Source organism: Monodelphis domestica, chromosome 3, assembly GCF_027887165.1.
Source record: "Monodelphis domestica isolate mMonDom1 chromosome 3, mMonDom1.pri, whole genome shotgun sequence".
NCBI lineage: Eukaryota > Metazoa > Chordata > Mammalia > Didelphimorphia > Didelphidae > Monodelphis > Monodelphis domestica.
Window position 1 is genome coordinate 513,231,430 of NC_077229.1, and position 18,379 is coordinate 513,249,808.

The 18,379-nt window shown below is 40.2% G+C and overlaps 1 protein-coding gene across 1 annotated transcript in view; it reads right to left on the bottom strand.

Moving 5' to 3' along the window:
* Positions 1 to 18,379, bottom strand: part of IL31RA (interleukin 31 receptor A) — a 105,495-nt gene that overhangs the window by 54,407 nt on the left and 32,709 nt on the right. The gene's annotated exons all lie outside the window — the stretch shown is intronic.

An 18,379-nucleotide genomic window follows, 5' to 3' on the forward strand; every position in this document is an offset into this window, starting at 1 on the left:
TCATCTTCCCAAGTTCAAATCTAGCCTCAGATGTATACTAGCTGTGTGACTCTGGGCAAGTCACTTAACCCTATTTGCCTTAAAAAATAAATAATGAATCAATCAGCAACAAGCATTATTTACTAAGCACCTACTATGTTCTAGGCATGATGTTAGGCACTGGGTGATACAAATACAATAAATGAAACAATCTCTACCCATGAGAAGCACACATTCTAATAAGGAGGGATGATGAGAATATATATAAGTATGTTGTAGGAGAATATATATAAGTATGTTGTAGTCATTCAGTCATTTCTAACTGTGCCTTCATGGTCCATAGCCCATCATTCCAATGCCCTATCTTTTAGCATCTTAATACTGTCTACAAGGGGTTGCTTGGCAAAGAAATTGGAATGGTTTGCCATTTCCTTCTCAAGTGGATCACCTTTGGTCACTATGACCTGTCCATCTTGGGTAACACAGCACAATGTACCCCATAATTTCACTGAGCTATATAGAGACCTCCGCCTCGACAAAGCAGTGATCCAGGAGAGGATAGCTTTTGTGAGAGTTAGCATTTGTGTAGCATCTACACGGTGCTTCAAGGTTGGTGGAGCACTGTACAAATACAGGGTGTCCCAAAAGTCGTTGTGCCATTTTTAGCTTTAAAACTGTGCTTTGTTAAGTTTTACTAGAAAGCATAGGAATAGAAGGGTCATTCCTAAAAATAATAAACAGTATATATCTAAAACCATCAGCTAATATCATCTGCAATGGGGATAAACTAGATGCATTCCCAATAAGATCAGGAGTGAAACAAGGATGCCCATTATCACCTCTACTATTTGACATCGTACTAGAAACACTAGCAGTAGCAATTAGAGAAGAAAAAGAAATTGAAGGCATCAAAATAGGCAAGGAGGAGACCAAGTTATCACTCTTTGCAGATGACATGATGGTCTACTTAAAGAATCCTAGAGATTCAACCAAAAAGCTAATTGAAATAATCAACAACTTTAGCAAAGTTGCAGGATACAAAATAAACCCACATAAATCATCAGCTTTTCTATATATCTCCAACACAGCTCAGCAGCAAGAACTAGAAAGAGAAATCCCATTCAAAATCACCTTAGACAAAATAAAATACCTAGGAATCTACCTCCCGAGACAAACACAGGAACTATATGAACACAACTACAAAACACTCTCCACACAACTAAAACTAGACTTAAGCAATTGGAAAAACATTAACTGCTCATGGATAGGATGAGCCAATATAATAAAAATGACCATCCTACCCAAACTTATTTATCTATTTAGTGCCATACCCATTGAACTACCAAAATACTTCTTCACTGATTTAGAAAAAACCATAACAAAGTTCATTTGGAAGAACAAAAGATCAAGGATATCCAGGGAAATCATGGAAAAAAAACACATATGATGGGAGCCTTGCAGTCCCTGACCTTAAACTATATTACAAAGCAGCAGTCATCAAAACAATTTGGTACTGGCTAAGAAACAGAAAGGAAGATCAGTGGAATAGACTGGGGGAAAGCGACCTCAGCAAGACAGTATACGATAAACCCAAAGATCCCAGCTTTTGGGACAAAAATCCACTATTTCATAAAAACTGTTGGGAAAATTGGAAGACAGTGTGGGACAGACTAGGAATAGATCAACACCTCACACCCTACACCAAGATAAATTCAAAATGGGTGAGTGACTTAAACATAAAGAAGGAAACCATAAGTAAATTGGGTAAACACAGAATAGTATACATGTCAGACCTTTGGGAGGGGAAAGACTTTAAAACCAAGCAAGACATAGAAAGAATCACAAAATGTAAAATAAATAATTTTGACTACATCAAATTAAAAAGCTTTTGCACAAACAAAACCAATGTAACTAAAATCAGAAGGGAAACAACAAATTGGGGGAAAATCTTCATAGAAACCTCTGACAAAGGTTTAATTACTCAAATTTATAAAGAGCTAAATCAACTGTACAAAAATCAAGCCTTTCTCCAATTGATAAATGGGCAAGGGAAATGGATAGGCAGTTCTCAGATAAAGAAATCAAAACTATTAACAAGCACATGAAGAAGTGTTCTACATCTCTTATAATCAGAGAGATGCAAATCAAAACAACTCTGAGGTATCACCTCACACCTAGCAGATTGGCTAACATGATAGCAAAGGAAAGTAATGAATGCTGGAGGGGATGTGGCAAAGTAGGGACATTAATTCATTGCTGGTGGAGTTGTGAACTGATGCAACCATTCTGGAGGGCAATTTGGAACTATGCCCAAAGGGCAACAAAAGAATATCTACCCCTTGATCCAGCCATAGCACTGCTGGGTCTGTACCCCAAAGAGATAATGGACAAAAAGACTTGTACAAAAATATTCATAGCTGCGCTCTTTGTGGTGGCCAAAAATTGGAAAACGAGGGGATGCCCATCAATTGGGGAATGGCTGAGCAAATTGTGGTATATGTTGGTAATGGAATACTATTGTGCTCAAAGGAATAATAAAGTGGAGGAGTTCCATGGGAACTGGAACAACCTCCAGGAAGTGATGCAGAGTGAGAGGAGCAGAACCAGGAAAACATTGTACACAGAGACTGATACACTGTGGTATAATCGAACGTAATGGACTTCTCCATTAGTGGCAGTGTAATATCCCTGAACAACTTGCAGGGACCCAGGAGAAAAAAACACCATTCATAAGCAGAGGACAAACTGTGGGAGTAGAAACACCGAGGAAAAGCAACTGCCTGACTACAGCGGTTGAGGGGACATGACAGAGGAGAGACTCTAAATGAACACTCTAATGCAAATATTATCAACATAGCAATGGGTTCAAATCAAGAAAACATGTAATGCCCAGTGGATTTACGCGTCGGCTATGGGGGGTGGGGGGGAGGAAAAGAAAATGATCTATGTCTTTAAAGAATAATGCCTGGAAATGATCAAATAAAATATTTTAAAAAAACTGTGCTTTAAGTTTTAAGCTTTTAAAAGAGCACTAAGATTCTTGGGACACTCCCTGTCATCTCCTTTGATCCTCACAACAACCCTATGCAGCGGGTGCTATTATTATTCCCATTTCAAAATGAGGAAACTAAGTATAAAGAGAATAAATATGAAAAGAATGATAGAAATCAGGGCAAAAAAAAAGTCAGGCAAGGAGTTCAATACAAGGGAGCTTGGGAGATAGGGTATCAGTGGTGTTGGAGGTCAGGGAAAGCTCCATGTAGAACATATTGCTCAAGCTGCTTCTTGAAGGAAGAAAGGTGGAGGTGTCCAGGGAGCAAAGCCCTGAGGATGCCAATATCCAGACACGGGGCATGGGGTCTTCTGGGAGACAACAGAGAGAAAGCCAGTTTGGCTGAAATGTGGAGTGGGGCTTGGTGGTGGATAGGTTCAGGAGGCTAGAAATATCAGCAGAGGCACAGTTGTGGGGGCTTTCAAAGCCAACACCATTACAGTTGATTCTAGAGGCAGTAGGACGCTACTAGAATTGATTGCGTAGTGACATGATTAGATAGATGTGAAAGAAATCACTTAAGTCAGAGATACCAATTAGGATTTGTTCTGATAACTGCAAACAACGAGGAGGGCTTAAACTAAGGAGGTTTTTGTTGTTCATTCATTTTGGTTGTGTACAACGTTTCCTGATCCCACTTGGGGTTTTCTTGGCAGAGATACTAGAGTTGCATGCCTTGCCATTTCCATCATTTTTACAGATGTGGAAACTGAGGCAAATAGGATGAAGAGATTTGCCCAGAGTCACATAGCTAGTAAGGTCGAACTTGAATTCAGGTCTTCATGATTCCATGTCTGGTACTCTATTCACTTAGCCACCTAGCTGACCCAACCTAAGAAGGTAGTTGTGTGACTAAGGGTGTAAGGAGGCTTGCCTATGCGTGCCCAGATCATCTAACACAGAGTTCTCCTCCTCCCCGAAGTCTCCCACCAGATGAGTATGAGTAGAGCCTTCTTTGGTTGGCTGCTGAACCAAATCAGGCTTCATCTTTAAAAGTGGCCAGTCTTAGACAGTTCAGTTCACCCACAGACCCAGAGTCATGAACTTCTCTTTTCTACTGGCTCTAGGAAATAAGCCTGGGAAGATGCTTATTTCTGCTTTGTTTCATCTCTCATTCTAAGTCAGGGGCCAGAGATGAGCCACACTGGACCAGGGAGTTTAAGCCATGCAATCTCAGACCCAGTATTGCAGGCAGGATGTTGTAGCCAGTTAGCCAGGAGAACCCAAGGTGCCGGAGACATGAACCTCCAGGGGATCGGGGGACTTGGATTGAGATAAGCTTGTTCTCTAGGGGAATTGAGCTAAGCTCTGAAACTAAGCCTGTTCCTCTCCCTAGAGACTGAGAGGTATGGGAAGAAAGGGAATTAAGCCTCACGTGTTAGCAAACAAGTACGTGCATTTGGGTTCATCCTTTTGGCTGAAAACGGGTTTTTGGAAAAGCCAATTCAGCTGTTGGTGGTTAAATGGACTAACCCCTACACTTGAGGAAACACTATTGTGAGGGCTCGAGCCTTGGGTAGAGAGCCTGGACAACCTTCAAATCTGGTAAAGGCATGGGAAAACTCTAGGAGAGGGGTGCAATGCAGCACACCAGACCTTCAGGCAGTGAGCTAGGAAGTACAACAGAAAGAAGATGCTCAATGCAAGAGGATGCGGGGGTAGAAATAGCATTCAGCTACAGATCGGTTATGCAGAGTGAAGGAAAGAATTCATAAACTCCGGATTGCCATTCTTGGGAATCTCTGCTTTCATTTTTGAACCTCTCTTTTACAAAGGACTCTTTCAATCAAGCCCGATGATCTTAATCAAAGAATCTACGATCCAAAGCCATTCTTCTCTTACTCATCACCCATGGAAATCCGCCATCTGGAAACAGAACATATTGCAGACTACACCCATGTCCTACAGATCGATCCTATCACCTGAGGAATCCTCCCAGAAGTAAGAGGGAGGAGCTGGGCTAATCCTTAACCTTATTCCTCATTAAAAAGTCTCCCAAATGGTATTATCTTATCTTTGTCTCATGACCTGAATCACATGTCTGGTTTGTAATTAAGGAGGGGGTGGGATAGAAGGGGAGGGCCAAACAATCATTAAATATGACTGTCAGAGGAATTTTTTTTGTTCATTTGTTTATTTTGTACTTTTTGATCAGTCAGAAGAAGACACTTGTTATGTTACTTGAGATTGTTCTGACATCCATTTATCACCATTAAGGGCCCTATCCTCCCTCATTAGGGGCCTTTTGACTACTGAGCAGTCATTGACCCCATTGATCCCATTTATCAGCTGCTGATAGCCTAGTTTGGATCTTTGCTGCCTCGGTTTACCTTTAGTTCCATTGTGGCACATGGCTATACCTTCCTGCCATCTCTACTACACACAGAGATATTTATATAATTGCTTTTAATACCCATAAGTGTTTGGTTTGCCTGATCTGGAAATTTGATAGTTCTCTCTTGGATACGCTCTCTCTCCCTTCTTCATTTCTCTTAAGCCTATTTTTATCTATTGTGATGACTATTCCCTCTACCCTTTTCTATTTTCCCATTCATCAGTCCATCTCTGACTTCACTTTCTTTATTTTTCCAATCTTGACCCTAGAGTTAACCAGCTCAACTTCATCCTATCCTCTGCCTTTGAACCCCTGGTCCAACCACCATCTTTGCCTTTCCAAATTCATACCCTTAATTACCCCCACCATCCACCTTTCTCATTCCTACACTACTGAATGCTTCAAGAGAAGTCACATGACAGTACTAATTGAGTCCATTTCAAATTTATTAAGGCTATTCTCAACTGGATCTTCACTAATGAGTGGCAATACTTTTACTGTTCCCTAATCAACTTTATTTCTCATTTCCCAATAGAAGTCATTTCAGATTCTCTCTTAAAGCCACTTACGCTGCAATTTCTCTTTGCAAAAGATCTTGTCATACTTTAAGGACAAAATAGAGGCCATCGGTTATAGCTCTCCCTTCTTCCTTCGTTTTTGCCTTTAACCCTCTCGACATCATTCCCATCCTTCTACCCTTCTCCTCTTTTCCTTTGCTCCACACATTGTTCTTATTGATCAAAGCTAACCCCTCTCTGTTCTCTTGATCTTTTCCATTTCCTCCAGGACTTTGCCCTTAGAGAGAAAAGAGGAAAAGGTCTGGAACAGAACCGCCACAATCTAATTCTTTAAAAAAGCCATCTATATCCATCACCCCCACTTTTTCATCTTCCATTTACTTCCAGTATCTTACAGTGTGTTTTCACATGTGTAAAACTGCTCTTTTTTTTTTGTCCACAAAGTTACTAAACTTGAAATTAACCCAGCTATATAAGAGAAGAAATCAAAAAAAGAGAAAAAGGACCTACATGTACAAAAATATTTCTAGCAGCTCTTTGTTTCAGTGGCAAAGAGTAGGAAACTAAAAGGATTTCCATCAATTGGCCAAACAAATTAGTTTATGAATGTAAATAAAACACTATGGTTCTACAAGAACAATATAATATAAGGAGATAACTTCAGAAACCTGGGAAGACCTGTATAAATTAGTGCAGTAATTCTTCAACATAAACATAAAATTATTGGTTAACACAATTGACAATGTTACAAATTATAAAAAAAAAATGTAAAGGGGTTTTCTTCTGATAATAGATAACAGTCAGGGCCCCCTCTATTATTTTAATTTTATACTTCTCACTTCCGAAGCACAGTCCTACCATTCAGTTTACTTAGGATATTTAAGAGTCTTAAAAATTCTCTTCATGGGGGCAGCTGGGTAGCTCAGTGGATTGAGAGCCAGACCTAGAGATGGGAGGTCCTAGGTTCAAATCTGGCCTCAGACACTTGCCAGCTGTGTGACCCTGGGCAAGTCACTTGACCCCCATTGCCTAGCCCTTCCCACTCTTCTGCCTTGGAGCCAATACACAGTATTGACTCCAAGACGGAAGGTAAGGGTTAAAAACAAAATTCTCTTCATCCCCTATGAAAGACACAGGTTAAAACAATTCTCTCTAGAAAAGAAACTTCATCATGAGTCCTCCTCTGGAGCTGTAGTTGGTCACTGTGTTTATCGGAGCTCTCTCTCTTTTTTTTTTTTTAAGTCTTTACCTTCTGTCCTAATATCAATTCTTTTTTAAAAATTTAATGTAATTTTTTTTTTTTAGTATGAATTCTAAAACAGAAGAACAGCAAGAGCTAGGCAATTTGGGGTAAGTGACTTGTCCAGAGTTACACAGCTGGAAGTATGTGAGTTCAAATTTGAATCCAGGTCCTTCCAACTCCAGGCTGGGCTCTACCGAGCTGCTATGTAGCTGTCCCTATTTATGAGGTTTCTTAAGTCTTTCAGAGTTGTTTATCAAATTCAGAGTGGTTGACAATGTTGCTGATGTTGTATAAATTGTTTACTGGCTCTATTTACTCTATACCTAGCACAGAATGTAGCAGGTGTCAGTTCAAAACTACACAAGTGGAGAGGAAGGTGCCATTAATCAAAATCACCCTATTAGGGAGTTTTGTTTGTACTCAGAGAAATATACTTTTCTCGTAGAGATTTGTTTGGGGGGGGGGGGGACACGGGGGCATTATCCATCATTTCAAAAGAATGCTTCAATATTTTTTCTAATCAAATATTGAATTTTTGTTCTACAGCCCTGACCCAATCCATTAAAATCCCAAGTAAATAAAAAATGTCTTTAGTGAAACACATTTGGATATGAATGGAGTTGGGAGAGGGAATCAAAGGAATTAGAATTAGAATCAACAACAACAAAAATATTAGAACAAACAAATTAGAACAGAGGACAGAGATGACTATATTATTCATTTACTAGCTGAAGTCCAACCTGCCACACCTTATAAATAGAAAACAATAAGTGATTTTTAATAAGAAGTGATCTTTGTTTTAAAGGCAATAATTAGGAAACACCTTACTTTTTCAGTAAAAGGAAATGAAGTAAATAAAAACTAGCTATAGGGAATCATACTTTCTCCCTAGTGTCTAAAATATTCCCAAGGGCAAGGCTACAAAATTAAAATTGCCAGGATGCTACTAATGGCTGGGAAAGTTCAACCAATAAATACTTCATTAGAAAAAGAATCTGGATGAATTCATTCTAGACTCTCTGTACCCTTACTTGCTGTGTAGCTTAGAGCTAACTTCCCTAAGCCTCAGTTTCTTCATTAGTAAAATTGTGATGATAACCAAGATACTTAACGAACACATAAAGTACAGTACAAAGCTAATGGATGAGCACGATTTTTATAGCTGGAAAGAACCATGTTGACCTAGAGATCATCAATTTTGTAGATCAGCAAACTAAATTCCAGAAACGCTCCTCAGTTTCTCCACTGTAGCACAGGCAGTAAGAAGCTAAACCAGGGTTAAAAAAAAAATCCATTTCATTTGCATGGGAAACCAAAGACTCTTGGTAAGTTGAGGAAAACCAAAGGACCTCAAAACCCTACTGTTCCAATGATGGTTCTTTGACAGATCCCCTGAAATGGGTCTGAGAACACAGAACCTCCAGTAGTTATAGGGTCCTTCTAATCCTATAGCACAGAGATATTGCTTCTAGTAAACAAGAAGGAGAAATTCAAAAATAGTCTAAAGGTCCATGAATTCTATTCATCTGGCTAGCTACTTGGGGTTCCAAAAGAAATTAGCCGCTGAAGGCTATAGCTCTTCAAGGGAAAAAAGTTACTTACAACTAAGACTTTAGTTAACTAACAGATTCCTTTTCTCTCCTAATGGAGAGTAGCAACAACTCAGAATTTTTGAAGGACCTCCTTCCAGTACTGAAAAATCTTCTAATACTCAAACTTCTGGTTGTTGTTCAGTCATGTCCAACTCTTCATGACCCCATTTGGGGTTTTCTTGGCAAAGATATTCAAATGGTTTTCCATTTCTTTCTCTGGAACCTTTTATAAATGAGGAAACTGAGGCAAACAAGGGTTAAGTGACTTGCATAGGGTCACACAGCTAGGAAATATCTGAGGCCAGATTTGAACTCAAGAAGATGAGTCTTCCTGACTCCAAGCATGGTGATCTATCCACTGCTATACCTAGCTACTCCCCACACCTCATCTATAACCTTTAATAAAAGAAGAGCCCAGGAGCCAAGATGGTAAAGTAGAAACAAGGAAGTTCAAGCCCACCATGAGAATATTTTCCAAACAATCTGGAAATAATGCCACAAAATGAATACAGGAGTGAAAGAACCAACAGGGAGATACAGAGTGATACAACTTTCAAGAAGAGAAAAAAATAAAAGATAGGCAGAGAATATTTGGGGCACTGAGGTGAGAGGGAAGCACAGGCAGCAAGACGCTACAACAATGAGTGAGGAGCAAACCACACACATACACACCCCACATCTGCTACGTCAGGTTCTGAACCTGAGCCTAAGCCAACATCCTATACCCTGGGACCCTGCCTGGGCAAACAGAGGTCCAAGCCAATGCACACCCCTTGGAATTCCAAGCAAACCTGCAATGAAGTCCAGAGTTCCAGCTCAGGGCAGTCTGGGCTGAAGCAGTCTGATCTGTGTGGACCCAGAGCAAAGCCAAGAGTCCCAGTCTGGGCCTGTGATGAGGACATAGATCCTAGTTTGGGATAGTTGGTAGACACAAAGCTGGGGCCCCTGATCATCCTGCTGAAAACTCAGGACAGAGCCAGAGGGCAAAGCAATCTACTGTGTGCCTGATCAGATCAAGCCCAGAGTGAGACCAAAAGCCTACATACACCTAAGCCTGAGGCTAGAATTTGAGCTATAAGCAGTCTCAAGGGTTAATTGAATCAGCAGTGGGAGGTGGCTCTCAGAGCTCCCAGTCCTCAGGCCATCATACCATCTTGGAAGAACTAAAATTGGCAGAAACCCAGAAATAATGCTAAAGGTAGCATCAAGGAAGGGCTAAAGTTTAAGAGGGTACTCTAACTTCCAAGAGAACAGAGTCTACCCATAAAAAGGTTGGGAAAATTAGCAGACAACAAAAATAGCACCTAACTCTAGAGAATTTTTATGGAGACAAAGAGCATGGTACAGACACAGAAGGAGACACAGTGAAAGCAAAGCAAACACACACAAAGTCCAAAAGAAAAATATGAATTGGACACAGATCCTAGAAGAGCTAAAAAGGGACTTCAAAAACCAATTAAGAGAGGCAGAGGAAAAACTGGGAAGAGAAATGAAAGCAATGCAAGAAAAAAAATTAAAAGGAGGTTCAAAAGCTGATGGAGGAAAATCAGGCCTTGAAATTTAGAATTGAACAACTAGAAGATAATGATTTTATCAGACATCAAGAATCAATAAAATCAAATCAAAAGAATGAAAAAATAGAAGAAAACATGAAAAAATGAAAAAGCAACTCACCTCGAAAACAGATCCAGGAGAGACAATTTAAGAATTATTGGTCTGCTTGAAAGCCATGATCAAACAAAAATCTTGGACATCATAATACAGGAAGTTATCAAGGAAAACTGTGCAGATATTCTTGAACAAGAAAATAAAAAAGAAATTGAAAATAATCCACAGATCACCTCCAGAAAGAAATCCTCAAATGACAACTTCCAGGAATATAACAGCTAAATTCAAGAGCATCCACAATAAAGAGAAAATATTGCAATCAGCCATAAATAAACACTTCAAATATGATGGAGCTATAATCAGGATCACATAGGACTTAGCAGCTTCTACATTAAAGGATTGGAAGGCATGGAATATGATATTCAGGAAGGCAAAATATCTAGGTTTACAACCCAGTGTCACCTATCCAGTAAAACTGAGTATATTCTTTCAGGGGAAAATACTCAATAAGATAGAAAATTTGCAAGCATTCCTGAAGAAAAAAAAAAGCAGATCTAAACAAAAAAATTGAAGTCTAAACACAAGACCCAAGAGAAGCCTTAAAAGGTAAATAAGTAAGAGAAAATATAAGGGATTCAATAAGTTCAAACTGTATATATTCCTACAGAGAAAGAAGATATCTGTAATTCTTAAACATTATTCTTCATAGTAGAGCAGATAGAAATAGTATATTTAGAGGGCAGGGAACTAAGCAGATTATGATGATATGATATGCAATAATAAAATAAAAGGGTGAAAACTAAGAGAAATGGAAAAGGAGAAATGGAATGGGGTAAATTATAAAACTTAAAGAGACATGAAAAATTATTACAAGATTAAGGAGGATGAAGGTGGTGATGGGCAATGCTTAAACTTTATTCTCATCATAACTGACTAAGACAGGGAATAACAACCATATTCATTGGGGTATAGTATTCTATCTCACCTTACAGAGAAGTATAAGGAGAATATGACAAGGGAAGGAAGGGAATAACTGGAGGGCAAAAGAGGGGGGTAATAAAAAGAAAAACATTGGTGAGGAGGAACAGATTGAAAAGGAAAACAGCAGTATCAAAAGGGGAAAAATAAGATGGAGGGCAATTCACAGGTAGTAATCATAACTGTGAATTGTACTAGAAATGATAGTGGTAGCAAATAGAGAAGAAAAAGAAATTGAAGGAATGAAAGTAGTCAATGAGGAAACTTTAAAAAGGAGGAGGAGGAGGAAGAGGAAGAGGAAGAGGAAGAAGAAGAGGAAGAAGAGGAAGAAGAGGAAGAAGAGGAAGAAGAGGAAGAAGAGGAAGAAGAGGAAGAAGAGGAAGAAGAAGAAGAAGAGGAAGAAGAAGAAGAAGAGGAAGAAGAAGAAGAAGAAGAAGAAGAAGAAGAAGAAGAAGAAGAAGAAGAAGAAGAAGAAGAAGAAGAAGAAGAAGAAGAAGAAGAAGAAGAAGAAGAAGAAGAAGAAGAAGAAGAAGAAGAAGAAGAAGAAGAAGAAGAAGAAGAAGAAGAAGAAGAAGAAGAAGAAGAAGAAGAAGAAGAAGAAGAAGAAGAAGAAGAAGAAGAAGAAGAAGAAGAAGAAGAAGAAGAAGAAGAAGAAGAAGAAGAAGAAGAAGAAGAAGAAGAAGAAGAAGAAGAAGAAGAAGAAGAAGAAGAAGAAGAAGAAGAAAGAAGAAGAAGAAGAAGAAGAAGAAGAAGAAGAAGAAGAAGAAGAAGAAGAAGAAGAAGAAGAAGAAGAAGACGACGATGACGACGACGACGATGACGACGACGACGAAGAAGACGTCCACAGGGCAGGGGCAAATTCCACAAGTTGATGAAATAAGAAACACCCAAAGCCACCAATCACCCTCTAAACAACCACAGATGACTAAAAATGCCTCAAAACAAATACTGGGGCGTCAGAACCAAAAGAAGAAAGAATGAAGCAGTTCTCTGGCCCAGAACATCTTGAGACTGCACGGAGGAATCATCTCCCTTGGGAATGAGAGAGTGCTAAGGAGCCTCAGCAGGACTCAACACAACAGCTCAAAGCTGCACCCGCTGCCTCAGATCAGCCTCCGCAGGGGAAGCAGAAACCAACTCAATCCAGAACAAGCAGCGCAGGAGAGCAGCAGCATCCGCCCAGAGCAGAGGTACTTGAAACAGCGCAGGCAGCTGTGGGAGGGACACAGCCCCACCAGGTCCAGCCTCAATGGGAGGTCCAACGGGCAGAACCCAACTCCAAGCAGCTGAACTGAACAGCTATAACCCTCCGCAGAGCAGGCCAGGCAGGCGGTCTCTGCAGAGGGCTCCATCGAGACCCAGATAGCTGAGACCATCCAGGAACAGTACCAGAGTTGGATGGTACTCCCTCCACCTGGGTCCTGGACTAAGCTTCAGTATAAGATAAAATCAAGGGGGGGAAAGCCTGAAGCTAGAAAAATATCTCAACAAGAGAGATGATCAAACTACAAGCCTCAAATAAAAGATGTCAAGCCCAAAATAAAACCCTGGAAGAGCCCAAAAAAGAATGATTTTTTTTAAAAACTTAGAAGAAAAAAGGGGGGGCCACTCTTGGAATTAGAAAAATTAGAAGAAAAAAAGAGCCCTTTCCTACAGGGAAAAGACAGCATATTCACTGAGAATTCTAGCTGAAAAAGTGTAAATGAATCCAAAGAGACACTCTATAAGCTCCATCCCTCACAGATCCCCCTGGGATGGGCTTTTTAGTCAGTTTCTGAATCTCTCCCTTGTTCACTTTGAGGAATATTTTTGTCCTGTCACTATCTGATTTAGGGTCAGAGCGGCTTTTTAACTCCTATTTAATTCTGTATTGATGTTCTATGTCCCCAAACTCATTCAGGGAGATCTGTGGAATGCATAGGAGCAACCAGGAGACCAGCTAAGAATGGCTAGTGAAAGGTCTAGAAAGAAGATAACCTCAAAAAACATGATGGCAGCAGCAGATGTCAGAGATATGAGATACCTCTTCATAGATATATATGGCCATGTGTGTTTCCTATTGGTGTAACTCCATACGTGTCCCAACCACCCATGTCACAAGCACACCCTCCTACATATCCTCTCTTCTCTCTGACAATGTATATGTTGTGAGAGGGCAGGTCTCAGGTTTATGGAGGGAAAGACCTATTGTAAGTCTCCTTACTTTGTTAGTTTACTAAATATCTTTGATTTGAACTAATTGTATTTTCTAGTAAAATGAAACAGCTGAGGGGTTTTGAACAATAATGTTTGTGAGCATCTTGAGCAGAGAATGGCCAGTCTAGGAAGGGTTCACAGGCAAATGAGGGCTACCCCTAAGTGCTGCGCATATTTCCCCCTTGTGAACCAGAGCAACGTAAATAATTTATGTTCAGCAAGAAGGGAGTTCATGTACATTTATATGGCTTCATTGAATTCCCAGCCTGTTACTTCATCAATAAGAGGAACTTCCAGTGAGGGAATTCCTTTTACTAAAACAGAACAGCCACTGTCCCCTAGCAGAAGGGTCAAATTCATGGCCAGCAGCAAAACTCCAGACAGCCAGAGTCAGAATAAAATGTCATTGGGAAATGTTTGACAAAATAAATAAGGAATATCGTGCAACATAGAAAATGTTCATTTGTGGTTTTCTAAGCCAGTAAGATCCCCGAGATCAGTCCTATTTGAATACGGCACTAGTCTACAGCCTATTATTCTAGAGAGATCCTGAAACTCTGAGAAATTAACTTACTCAGTCACAGAGCCAATATACAATATGTCAGAGGTCATACTTGAACCCAGATTTCCCTGGCTCCAATGTCAAGTCTCTCTGTATATCAGTATGTCTCTCTGGATGGGCAAAATTATATATAAATGTAGTGTTTTATGGAATCCGAGAGGTCTCTGAGACCTTTAGAAAATAGGAATCACAGAACAGATCACGTAATATCAAGGGATTTGGAATCTGAGACCATCTACCTCGACCACCCAATTTAATAATAATCCCTAACACTTGCACACCACTTTTAAGTTTTCCAAACACTGAACAGTAATCTCACTTTACTTGACACCTGAGAAAGCTAAGAACCAAGTGAGAGCTATCAGGGATCTCAGAAATCATCTAGTCCAATCCCTTAGCTTTATAGATAAATAAACTGAAGTCCATAATGGTTAAATGGCTTGCCCAAGGTCACTCAGTCAGAGGTAGAATTTGAACCTGTGGAAGACATGGACAAAGCACATGTTCTAAGGGAACCATTTTCCCCTTCCAATAGTTGTTTAAACCCTCACCTACTGTCTTAGAAGAGATATCAAATATCTGCTCCAAAGCAGAAGAAAGGGAAAGGCTAGGCAACTGGGATTAAGTGACTTGCCCAGGATCACACAGCTAGGAAATGTCTGAGACCAAATTTGAAACAGGATCTTGGGTCGCTAGACCTATTACACTATCCACTGGGTCACCCAGCTTTCCCTACTCCATCTTAACATTTAAGAAGTAACCTTACAAGTCAACGAAATGGAGCCTGCAGGGCTATAAAAGACACCCTCTCAGTCTATTTTCTCTTCTGATTTTATTCCAAAGGCAGGACTCTACTATCTTAAGCCTCCTGTTCCACCTGGACATTTTGACTTTCAGTAACTACTGAGAAATCCTCCTAAATAGGCCTGATCTTGGGGAACAGTTACCCCAAAGTTAAGACATTCTCACCCCCAAATCATTTGAAGTTCTTTCCTTTTAATCAATCTCTCAAAGAAGGAAAGTGGTCAAATCCCTTACCTAATTGGTCCCTGTTGCCATCTTTCCTAAAACGGTGTAAAATCATGTGCATCTCCATGTTTATCTCCTGCTATCTGGGGGAGTTGCCTACCACCTGGCCAGCTGATATACTTTTTGTCTTCCAGCCTTGCCTTCTGGCTGTCGTTCACTTATGTCTGACTCTTCTTGACTTCCTCATTTGGTGTTCTCTTGGCAAAGATCCTAGAGTGGTTTGCCACTTCCTTCTCCAGTAGATTAAGTCAACCGGAGATGACATGACTTGTCCAGGACCACACAGCTAGTAAATTATCTGAGGCTGGATTTAAACTCGGGTCTTCCTGACTGCAGACCCAGTACTCTATCCACTGGACCACCTAGTTACTTCTTAATTATATTTATTATATTATATATTTTCTTTGATATTATATCATAGAATATACTTGCATATATTATATATTAATTAATGAATTTTTTCAGTTGGAGAATTTCTTAAGTTCATGGAAATTTGATTTAGTTCTCTATACATGTGAGAAATGAGACTTTTATTAAAAAATGTTGTACAAGTTTTTCTCCCCACTGGGCTATTCTTTCAAGCTAGGTAAGCTCGGTGGTCCATCGTTCCCAGACCTTCTTGTCACTTAGTGTTGGGGTGGAGGGATCACTCCATCTGCAGCTTTGTATTCCCTGATATTTGTCACACGGTCTTGTCACATGCCTCTCTACCTGTGAAATCTACCTGGAAATGACGACAGGATTCTACTGTATAAATGGAAATTTTGTATCCCGTGGACTTCATCTCCCAGAATTCTTCCCTCCTATATAAGTTTCCGTGGCTCCTCCCTCACACTCTCTTTTCCACGTGGGAGGCTGGAGAGCTCTCTCTGTTTCTCCAGCCTTTCGTTTTCCTTTTGCTTCAAGTTAAATATTAATAAATCTTATTAAATATAAAAGCTGGAGAATTGGATATTAATCTTTGAAATTGACACTGCCTTGGGAAGGAACAGCGATCTTCTGCGGATGAATCCTATCAGAATTGCCTTTATCTCATTTCAAAGGTTCTCCTATAAGCTGGTCCCATGTAGAAGCTAAATACTGATCTCTAGCGAGCAGGCCAGCAACATAGGGCCACCTTGACATACTTTGAATAAACTCTTTTTCATTCTTTTGGTGCTGAGTGAATCCGGATAAAACCCAGATGCAGGATTTTCCTTTCAACACTGTGACCAAGAGAGACAAAAGGTAGCCAGAGAAGAAGCAGGAATGATTCTGAGAGTGAGTTTGAGCCAAAGTAGCCCAAAAGTAGCAGAGAGAGCTTTAAAAAATGGCACAGGTCTCTAGCTTGAACCGCCCACCACCAAGATGGAGGAGATGGAGGCGATCCTGTTCCTTCTCCTTTCTACACCTTATATATAAATAGCCTCATTCCAATCAATACCATAATCAAAGACAATTCCATAATGAAAAACGCTATCCACCTGCAGAGAGAGAAATGACTAACTCTGAGTGCAAACTAAAGTATAACGTTTTTATCCTTAAAACTCTTACCTTTCAGGGGCGGATGGGCAGAGAGCCAGGCCCAGAGATGGGAGGTCTTGAGTTCAAATCAGACACTTCCCAGCTGTGTGACCCTGGACAAGTCACTTGACCCCCATTGCCTAGCCCCTACCACTCTTCTGCCTTAGAACCAATACACAGTAGTGATTCTAAAGGGAAAGTAAGGGTTAAAAAAAAAAACAACCAACTCTTACCTTCTGTCCTAGAACGGATCCGTTCCAAAGCAGAAGACTAGTAATAGCTAAGGTATGGTCAATATAACTTTCTTTATTGTTTCTGCTTCCTTTCTTTTTAGCAATATGGCTAATATAGAAATAAGTTTTGCATGGTTTCACATGTGTAATTGATATCATTTGCTTGCCTTCTCAGAGGGACGGGAGGGAGGGAGAGAATTTGGAACTCAAAATTTGAAAAGAAAAGAATGTTTTCAATTAATTAGTTAATTAATTAATTTCTAAAAAGAATATCCAGCCCGTAACGTAGAAGTGCTGGTAAGTCAAAAGGAAGAATTAAGTCCCAGGGGCATTCTGGGCATAAATTCCAATGCCCTGAGCTTTTTCTAAAATAAAACACTCCGAGGCAGTGGCTCATTTGCTTTTAGACGCCTCTCCTCTAATAGTAGGATAATCAGCTTCAAAGCTGGAATGGGGCTTTAAAAGGCATCTAGTTCAATCCCTTCTTTTTTATTGATGGAAAAAGAGGCCCCGAGAGATTAAGGACTTTGTCTAAAGTCACGGAGGTAATGGGAGGACTCCCATCTCGTGTTCTCTCTTCCACCACACAACAGTCCTCTTGGGGTTTAGAATGTCATTGTCTGTCCAATTAGAAACCTCCCATTCGGGATGGGGCTGCTCTTCACAGAGTTTGGACTTTGCTTCTGACAACAACACGCCTCAAACCAGAGAGCCAAGCATTTCAGAAGTGTAGCCTTAAGAGCTAGAAAGGCTAAGAGCAAAGTCCTGTGTAAGTCAAAGGGCAAAGAGATTGCTCAGTGGCTAATACCAAGTCTGCCTCAAGGATCAAGCCTCATCTTCCCGAGCTCAAATTTAGTCTCAGACCCTCCTGTACTGTGAGACCCTGGACAACTCACTTTGCCTCTTTGCCTCAGTTCTTCATCCTCAAAATGAGCTGGAGAAGGAAATGCCAAACCACTCTATTATGGCTGCCAAGAAAACCGCAGACAGGATCCCAAAGCATCAGAAAAGACTCAGCAACAATAGCCATATGAAATACATGTTTTCAGAGTTTGCAGGGGATTTCCTTCGTTGCCAGAGAAAGTCTGAGTTCAGGAGCAACCCAAGATGGCAAATTATCTCCAGTTTCTTCTAAAAGTCCAGAGTCTGAGCCCTCTGATATAACTTCTTTCCATCTCCTCCGGATATTACTCTTCTCTTCGTGAATCGAGTGTGTCTAATGCCCTCCTCCCAGATCAGAAATGTAGAGGTGAAAGGAACCTCAAAAGCCTAGTCCAATCCATTTGTTTTACAAAAAAGGAAACTGAGGTTCAAAGATTCACCCAAAGTTCTCACAAATTATAAGCATCACAGGTGCCTGAACCTAGTTTTTCTGACTCCCAGGTCAATGTTCCTTCTGGCTAGATCATGCTATGTAAGAAGAGCACACTGATAACTATCTCCGCCCCCCCCAAGAGAAAGAACTGTTGAAGTCAGATGGATACGGATAAAAGCATACTATTGTTCATAACTGTATTTACATTGTTATTTGGGGGTTTTGATTTTGTAGGC